General features: G+C 39.3%; 1 long non-coding RNA gene across 1 annotated transcript in view; it reads left to right on the top strand.

Moving 5' to 3' along the window:
* Positions 1 to 303: 303 nt before the first annotated feature.
* LOC135299060 (uncharacterized) overlaps positions 304 to 9,529 on the top strand; it is a 61,322-nt gene continuing 52,096 nt past the window's right edge. Inside the window, exon 1 of the long non-coding RNA XR_010361084.1 lies at positions 304 to 9,075. This is a non-coding gene — a long non-coding RNA (uncharacterized LOC135299060). The remainder of the gene's footprint in view (positions 9,076 to 9,529) is intronic.

Genomic DNA, 9,529 nt, shown 5'->3' with positions numbered 1-9,529 from the left:
ATTTACCTGTATTTGTACAGAGAAAGAAAATACCATCATTTGAAAAGGCTGCATAAAACATAAATGCAAGTACAGAAGAGAATGTGCATATTGGCATGGGCTTCAGTACTCTTCAGAGTACCATAACTCACAGAGCTCTGTTTAATCCATTAGGCTATCTAGAACTGCCATTTCTTAATGAGAATTTGGGACCAATTGAGTTTTTTCAAAATTTGCTCAGGGATTCAAATATTTTAAAGTATTTTTTTGAATTCTCATCAAACAAAATAGAGATGTTCACATTTAATAAATAATGGATGAAAATTCAAAGGCAGGCACATTTTACTTAAGCTTCCAATTTCACAAATCTGCCTCTTTTTTCTTTTTTGTTTCCTTGCCTCTCTTTCTCCCCACTCCCCTCCAATATTTCTTCCTGCCAAAAATTATTTTGGGACTTGAAGTCAAACCAGACAGCTGTAGTCAGATTGCTGAAAGCATATTTTGCTATCAAATGCTGCATTACTGAATCATCTCACTCCATTTTAGAGATGTGAAAGTACGGAATATATATGTTTGGGATAGATTTAAAAATTGTAACATTTTTGGAATGTGGTCTGAGAAAGTTTTGCAGTGTGCATTTGGAAAGATTCAGTGTTTCTGTGTGAAGACACTGTGGGTGAGTTATGTAGGTCATATCCAAGAAGCCACGCATTTCACACCACAGCTTGTAGATGCCTGATATTTTACAGCAGCTTATTCGTAAAATATTTTAGTAAGTTTTAAAGTTTTATTGTTTCTATTTCAGTCTCTGCCTGTAAAGCCAAGCTCCATTAATACTACAGTTCCAGCTATAAAGAATTCTGTGAGAGGAAGGGAACTTATAAATAATGCATTTAGAAACCTCTAAAAAGGATCTTCAGAACTTTTGGCACTTGTTAAAGCAGCATATCTCATGATCAGTGACGGACACTTTTTTTTTTTTAACCATAGACAGGTAGGAAGAGCTTCCTGTTTTCTTTAATTAAATTAAATATTTTGTTTGCAGCCTAGGCAGGTCATTAGGCTTATCAGTAGTTTTTATTCTGAGCAGGCTAATTCCATGGATGAGAATCATAGTTTATTTTGGGGAGAGAAGAGTCAACTTGGGAAAGGGCATCACCCTGTTCACAGGACTGGTATCTGAGTCCTCTGTGCATCCGAAACTACCACAGCTGGATCCCAAGTTCCTATCTGCTGGTACTCTGCAGGGCATCATCTGCAGCTCAAGGGCTGAATCAATCACCCGGTTTTATGTATTGCAGCCTATAATTGTATAATTTTTTGTGGAAATCTTGGAGGGAATACCCCAAGTTCAACAGTAGTACCTCCTCCCCAGGGACTTTCCCAGCAGGCTTTGTTGTTTTAAATGGACTGCTGCTGGTTTAGTTAGCTCTGTTTTCCTATGGATGTTCCTCCTGGTCAAAGTGCTCAATTCAAACAATACAACGTCCTTTCTTGAACAGACTTCAAGGCAGGACCCTGTTTCTGTCAGGGGACACAGGAGAGAGAAGTCACACTGCTTTTTTTCTCTCTACTGTCTTTTTCCTCTTCTAGAAAAGATCAACCACAAGGTTTCCCTCTTTTCAGTACCTGCAAGCATAAGACTGTAACTTAGCCATTTGGGAATGATTCCTTTGAATCCAATTCTTCCCCAGGGCATCATTGGGAATTCTCACCCAAGACAGATCTCTTAGATAGGTGGAAGAGTGCTCACAGCATGAAAAATTACATAATTTTATGCTTCCTTCTGCATTAAATCTAACACTTTATGACTTTCACAAAACTCACTACTCAGAAACCAAATTTAGGAGTTATAAACAACTTTAATAAATAGGCTGTAAAAGATGTAGAGTCCCAATAAGTGATAGTCTTTCTGAGCAAAAATTGCCAGTGGTTGAAAAGTCTATGGAAACATGTGCTTAAATCCCGTGCAGCTTCACATTTAGATCTAGAAGATGTAGCTCAATGTAGCTTGAAGAATTTCAAGAATTCCTGGCTGGCTTTCACCAAAGGAAAAACAAATCTTGACTTCTTTTGTCTCCTTCCCTTTCTTTTATTGTAGACATTCTAAATGCTTTTCTTACTTTTTTTCATCTTGCGCAGTTTTGAAGCATTTCAAATTCTTTTCTCTGTTGCATTCCCATAAATGCTAAACAGTTCCTGTCATTTGCACAAGGTATAGGCAAAACAGAATGAAATTCAATGCAATATTCAATAAATAACTTTGTTTGACAGTGGCTACTGTCAACAAACCTGATGATCTTGAAGGGGAAAGCTGGAGACTGGACAAACAGATAAAAAAGGAAGGGAACTGAACACTCTCCCAAATTCTGTGGTTGTTAAATAGATTGGCACAAGTACCAAGTTTCTTTTTTTGGTGAAGTTCCTGAATTGCAGCTCAAGAGTTTTAAGCCAGGCCCTGCAATTTCTGTCTTTGGAATGTGCTTTGTTCTCTGGTGGGTTCCTGAGGTGATGCACCCACTGCTAGGCTGGACTTTAAAGTTGTAATCCGGTCTTTGTGGGATCAAAGGCAACCCATCAAAATCAAACTCTTGAGGATAAGTTCCTTGTTCTGCATCTTGCCACTTGCACTCCTGCCCACTGTAAAACCATTTACCACATGATCAAAGTCTTTCCATGTCAAGTGACAAAAACTGGAAACTCAAGTAGTGGGATTGAGAGCCTATAAAGAAAAGGTAATTTAGGGTTTTTAACAGAAACAATTTTATTATGTTGCCAAAGAATTAAAAAAATTACTCTTCTTGGATCTGATTTGATTCTTGCTTGCCTATGCTGGGATGCTTTCGAGTATTCCAGTTGGCCTGTCACTGATTATTAGTGGTTGATTAATGCAGCAGTAAAATATCTTTGATGCTTTGCAAAGAACATATTAGTTGCATATTTTGTATTAGATACCTTTCACACTTCAGTCTTGAATACTGTTAAAATAAGTACTGAAAAGAATTCTGTGTTTTCAAAGAAATAGGAATTGTCATGGATTTTTTGTCTTTGGTTTTATGTAGCAGGTTTTATTCAGTTATAGCCGCAACTTTGCAAATGGATTGAAATTTGTAAAGTAGTGAAAACCTAAGGTTTTTCAGAATTGAAGACATTTTTTCTTCATATCTAATGCTTCTCTGGTCACCCATGATAGTGTTTTCAATATTGAAAGTGATTCTAGTATCATTTTTCTGCATAACTTTCTATGTGATTTTACCTGGCCAACCTTGTTTCTTCACTTCATTTTCTCAAAGGGTTCAGAGAATGTTGTGTGCTTTGATGAAGGACAAAATAGATAAATATCTTAAACTGATAAGCTCTTAATAAAATAAAAAAGAAGAATATACAAAAGGTGTAAATCATATAAATAACTCCTAGAGTTCTGTGTTTCAGTATTACCTGGTGGATAATGGCATTTCCCAGTGGTGCATATATTCAAGGTAATAATCTGTCATGTATCATCCAAATGCTTTAAAGACTTTAAGAATAGGTAAAAGACAACAGTAATTTCCAGATTAGTCAGAATGGTGTTTTTTCCTTTATCCTTGCATTTATAAATTCTGTCAAGAAAGAGTTTCTCTGGTAATTAGTTGTCCAAGGAAACAATTCCAAGAAGAGGAATCTTATTTTAAAGCACTAAAATTTGACATGGAGGAAATTATTTAATAAGAATTTCTTTGAAGATTAATGCCAGAATTGAAACCTTTCTGACATTGTGGGAACCATTTATTCATGTAAACAAAGAGGCGCAGGTAAGTGATGTGTAGGGATATTGAGATATTTTAGAAGAACCCTCAGAAAATGTGACTGGGTGAAGCTGAGGCTGATTTTTGTTTGTTCCTTTGCTGGTTGTGGCCTTATGTGATTTCTTATATTGTTTCAAGCACAATGGAACTTTTAAAAGCAATCAGATGTGGCCACCATTAAAAGAAATATTGCCTCCAAAAGCAGAGTGGGAGGTTCAAGTAGCCTAGTTTAGCCACTGGTTTATCCATTTTCTAAGCATTTGGTCTTGCCAAGGTTCTTGCCTATCCTGAATTATTTACTCAGTCAGTGAACACCTTACTGAGGCAACAGATGCCTATAGAGATGTGCCCTGAGCAATCAGCTTTTAACTTTGTTGACTCCCTAAAGAGTCACGCTCAGATGATGACCTGGCTGTCATCACTGTAAGGAATGCACAGAATACAGCAGGAATCTGAGATTGCCTCTGTTGGCCCAGAACTCCTGATGTTCCCTGGCTGCAAAGGAGTAAAAGCATTCATCCAAGAGCTAAGGGTTATGAGGTAAGGCCTATCTTACCTAACCTAAAGGAGTCCTAGCCACCAACATTTTTATCTCAGGGGCATCCCTGACTGCCTGGGGACCGCTGGTTTTCCTGAGGGAGGGCTCTCCCATCTTCAAAGCTGGGCTGATGTAAGGATTTTCTTAAACAGGGAAGAGTAAAAAGCAGGTTTTTTCAAACTCAGTAAAGCTCTTAGAAAAGATAGTTGGTTTATTGATTCTTCCCTTTTACCTGTGCTACCCTATTCTTACATCTGAGCACAAGGCCCTCACACCTGGTGGAGTTTGGAAGAAATTCAAGGGCTGGATTAGCTCAGATCTCCATACCCATAAAAGAGAATTATTTCTTCTACAGGGTGACTACAGTGAATGGCAGGCTCTGCAGCAACACAGAGATCTTTTTGAAATCATTGCATGTTCTCACTCACCCCTTCAGTACGTCCACCTGTAGAAAACATCTTAGCCATGAGTACACAGCACACTGTTTGTGAAAAGCCACAACTTTGCTAAATTAAAGCAAATTACTTTCAAAGCATGCAAGGGCACTAATTTTCATTGATTACTCAGTCATGGCCAAGTTTCAAATTTCATCTGTTTTTACTGTAGTTCTTCTGGAAAAAATTTGGTTAGAATCACTCTCCCATAACCTAAAAATGGTTGCAGGGATTTTGCTTTGACTGTAAGGGGATAAGAAAACCTCTCTTTAGGCATGGAAAACTTCAGCCTGAACAATGAGTGATTCAGAAGACTGTGGTTGTGGGGAAAATGGACTTTTAATTGGATTCATTTTGCTTATGTAACCATTTGGCCCTTACTAAGCAGCTATTCTAACAATAACTTTGCTTACCAATGATACGTAGTCTCTTCTGAACTAACGTATCTATAGCAAAAAAACGTGCCACATATATAGGCCTGTGTTTGTATGCAAAGTTGAAAGATTTCCTGCAAAAATTTGTGGAAGAAAACCCTTCCCAGAGACCTTTGTAGAAAGGCATTGTTCTGGCTCAGGAAATCCTCCAGCCACAAGTGGCTGGAACTTGGGAACATATTCTGAAAAAACTAGATTTTCTGGCTTAGATGGAGCTTTGATCCAGTTTGCTCAGACTTGGGTGAACAAAACAACAGTAGCGTGAAGAGAAGCTTCCTGTGAGAAGATTGCATGTTTACTGCTTTGTCCTAAGTTCCATGGAACAAAAACCCAGACTTCACCTTCCTGCTGTGGTTGCTGTCATTGTAAATATCCTGAGAGTTTTTAGCACCCCACTTTGGAGTTAGACAGACATGCCGGGTCTGTTCTCGGTGGGCTCCTGCACAGGATGGCTGGAGAAAGTTCTTGACTTCTTGTGGCTTGGTGAAGACCAGGAGCTGGGAGTTGTTTCTTGGGTTTGGGCTTTTAAATTATTCAGACTGGTTAATCCAGCTGGGTCAGCCCCAGGATGAAGCTGAGCAGAAAGGCTTAGCACTGAAGTTCCTGTTAGGGAAATACTGGAGGTGACAGAAGAGGCAAGCAAGTGGTGCTCTTATTCTGGCTGGTCATGCAATGCTTTCCACTGACATAGTCAAATAGATTAACCCACAGGTCTCAATAATTAGTTTGTAAAGAGCTACAGGAGAAGGGGCTGGTTTTTAAATGTGGTAGTCTCTCACACCTCAGGGAACTCATAAATGTAAATATTAAACCAATGTTAACATTGAGACAACTGGAGTCATTACTGTGGGCTCGTCAGCCTGACTGAACAAAATGTTGGAAATGTGACTCAAGAGGGACTTAAACAGCAATAAAATAAAATGTCAGTTCACAAAGGTGAGATTTGAGGTAAGGGAAAAGATATTATATTTACAATATAATTTGGTAAAAAAGTTGTATTCTTGCATATATTGTATCGTTTACAATATAATTCATGAAGTAAGTTCACAGCTTCATCAAAACCTGTGATAAGGTTGTGAATTTACTTTTTAATTATTGCTGCAGTGATACAAGATGTCGGGTATTTCACTTGTTTTTCCTGCCTGTTTTAGTTTTGATATAAACACAGTGTAAAACTCCTGTGATCTCTAGTCAATGAAATTAACAGGATCAGATCTTGTATCTGTGCAGTTTCTTACCTTTTATCAATGGCCTGAAGAGCAAGTTGCAGTTAACCAAGAGACCAGTGAATGAAGAGCACCCAAGGGAAATGTTCTGGCAAAAAGGGGTCAATCAGATACTTTTGGTTCTGGTATAGCACTCTGTCCTGGTGCAATGTCAGCCACATTTGCCATGGTACTCTGGAGTCCAAGAAAAGGGCTGGGAATCATGGTGACTAATGGATTAACATTGACATGACATGATAACAGTATTGATAAGTGACACTCATTTCCTTCTGCTGAACTTATCCTGCTGAGCACCAAATAAATCCAGATTCAGTCAAATGAGAAATGTCTCTAAACTGCTCACTGGGGCATTTATCTTCCAAGGAAATGCTTATTGTAAAACACTGAAGCTTTAGAAACAGGCAATAGCACAAGCACTTTTCACAGGGGAGAGGCTGCCTCTAATGGCATGAGAAGTAGAGCCAAGAGGGCTTTAAGAGGAGTAACTTCCTGTGTGCTATATTCAATAAAATAAAAGCTCTAGACACAACAGACAGTCCCATGTAGGTAAAAATAGCTTTCCAGTTTTAGGAAAACTGTGATTGCACACCCAGGTTTGGAGCATAGTGCCCATGAAGAGATCCTAAGCTCCCTGAGCATTTTGACCATTGCTACTTTCCATACAAACTCTTTCCTTATGGATCACAAGGGTTAGGGAGTATTAATGCTGTACAGCAGCAAGTCTCACTAGGAAGGCATTTCTGAATTTCAGTATGCAGGACAAATGGTTGTCCCTGGCTGCCTGAATGGGAGAGGTGTTAAGACAATAAACTTTTGAGGTTGGTAGACAACTCCCAAAACTGCAAAGTGATGAGGAAGGTTCAATGAATTATGTTCTTGTAAAATCATGACCACCACCAAAAATGGATTTAGTTGAAAGCTCAAGTAAAAGAATTTATGTCTTTTTTAAGTCCTTAGTAAACCAGGAGGCAAAACAGTTCAACTTAATGACAAATCAAAACATTTGAACTTTTGAATTGTTTGAAGGTCCAATTTTTTTTTGGCCAAAAAATATCAGTCAAATCAAAGAATTTTGACTGATTTAAACAAACATCTTTTAGAGAAAAGCATTTCTTCAAAAAAAAGGTCATGCTTTTTTAATCAACAGAGCACTATAAACAAGCCAAATAAACTCACTAATATGTTATGCAAAACTGTGTAAAGACCCCATCAGAGAGTGATAGTCCCTTTTGAGTATCTGCTCCATCTGTTTGAAAATGTAAGCAAGAGCTTAGATATGATAACAAACTGAGGAGTTTAAGGTCCTTCCCTTCCCTGCCCCACAAACATTATGAAGCTAGACAGTTTAATCCAAGTGGTCTAGTATCCAAGAGCTCAGAGCACATCTACTGATCTGCAAGATTTCTGTATTTTTGTTCTGGTTTTGTTTGTTGCCATGGAGTCTAGTAGAATATTTAGATGTGTGACCATTGGACAGGATGTTTGTGATTGCAGCACGTGGCTGCTTGCCTTCTCCACGTGGAGCGGAGGCTGGGCCTGCCCTCCAGCCCTTCGGCTGTCTCTGGACCCTGGCTTAGGGCTTAGGTCCCAGTCTTCCACCATGTTGATCAGTCTAGTCCCAGCTGCATTAGAAGGCTGAATTCCAGTTTGTGCATCACCAGCAGAGCTGCAGCACTGTGGACCAGCACGCCCAGCTGCACTGTGTGATGTCTCAGTCACAAGAACCTGGCAGAGATCAGGCAAGCATAGAGTGGCTCCCATGATGAAACACAGCAAGATCTCCCTCTTTCCTGCCTTCAGAACTGCCATTCACAAAACTAGTCTCCAAACCTCCTGACAACCACAATTAAAACATTATTTTAAAATAAGCAACAAGTTATTTCACAATAAAAATGTCATCTTTGGAAATATGTTTCCTTTTGATTATACATAGAGAGATAAAAATATGGCAGAGTCCCATATTTGACATTTCAAGCTGAAGGTATTTACATTAAGGAGGAAGAAGAAAAAGTATTGCATCTCCATTCTGCTGTTTCTTCAGATATGCCATCAGTTTAAGCACAGAGACATCTCTTAAGGAACTGTCACTTACATCAATGTCTGTAAAAATCAACAAATGGATCTGTCAATTATTTAGAAGTGTAGATGCAGCAGCTGGTGAGCAGTTTGCTGTGTGGCATTCCTCACGAAGAGAGGTGCCAGAAATTTACTGCCAAAACACTTCAGCTAAGTGATCTCAGATGAAAAAATGACAGCTTCTGCTAATGAACAGTCAGTGCTGTGAGCATAAACATTCATCATAGTTCCAGAGTGGAAGGACTGTGGCAGTATCTGGCTTTGCAAAAGCTTTTATTTGCATCTTGTGCATATTTAGCCCAGCTGTACTCTGTGGTGGTTCTGGAGCTGGAGTGTGTACCATGAGAAGAAAGAGCAAAGGGCATCTGCTGCCAAGGACACAGCTCAAATGCCTTGGTGACCTCTCCTCAGAGTCTGAATTTTTCTCCAGAGGCAGCTGCAGGAAGGCTTGCTGGATCCACAGCTGCTGAGGAAGGCAGTGAAGATCACAGGAGCCATCCCACGTTCTGCTCCAGCCACAAGTAACTAGAGATATCTGGGAGAAGAGTACCACAGCCAGAACAGTGTTGTCCACTGGGGGCCTGGCATCGGCCATGACACATGGTAAGCTACAAGGTGTAGAGGCAAAATTGCCTTCAAGAGCCACCGCACTCCCCTGTGTCATGTTAACTGCCCTAATCTCTTTTAACTCCTTTAAACTTCTGGTTTCCATGTGGTAAAGAAAATGTGTTTCACCATATCATCACGTACTCTATGGGAAAAGGCCTTCCTTTATCTTTGTGGCATTCAGAATGAGTTGTTTTGGGTGATGTGTATGTTTGGGAATATTCCTCTGCGACTGCAAATGAATTATTGAGACTGATGCAAACATCAACTTGATTGTAAATCTAAAGAACTAGATCAGAAGATTATGCACTGCAGACACCAGCAAACACTTTAGAGTGTTCTATAGTAAATACCTTCTAAAGAAAGAAGACAGCTGTGGCTCTGCAGCTAAAGGTTTAGTGTCTTTATTTGTGGGAAGCCCACATTAACTGGCAGAAATAACATCCTGACA

Source organism: Passer domesticus, chromosome 4 (genome assembly GCF_036417665.1).
Source record: "Passer domesticus isolate bPasDom1 chromosome 4, bPasDom1.hap1, whole genome shotgun sequence".
Taxonomy (NCBI): Eukaryota; Metazoa; Chordata; class Aves; order Passeriformes; family Passeridae; genus Passer; species Passer domesticus.
This window is presented reverse-complemented; position numbering and strand designations above follow the sequence as displayed.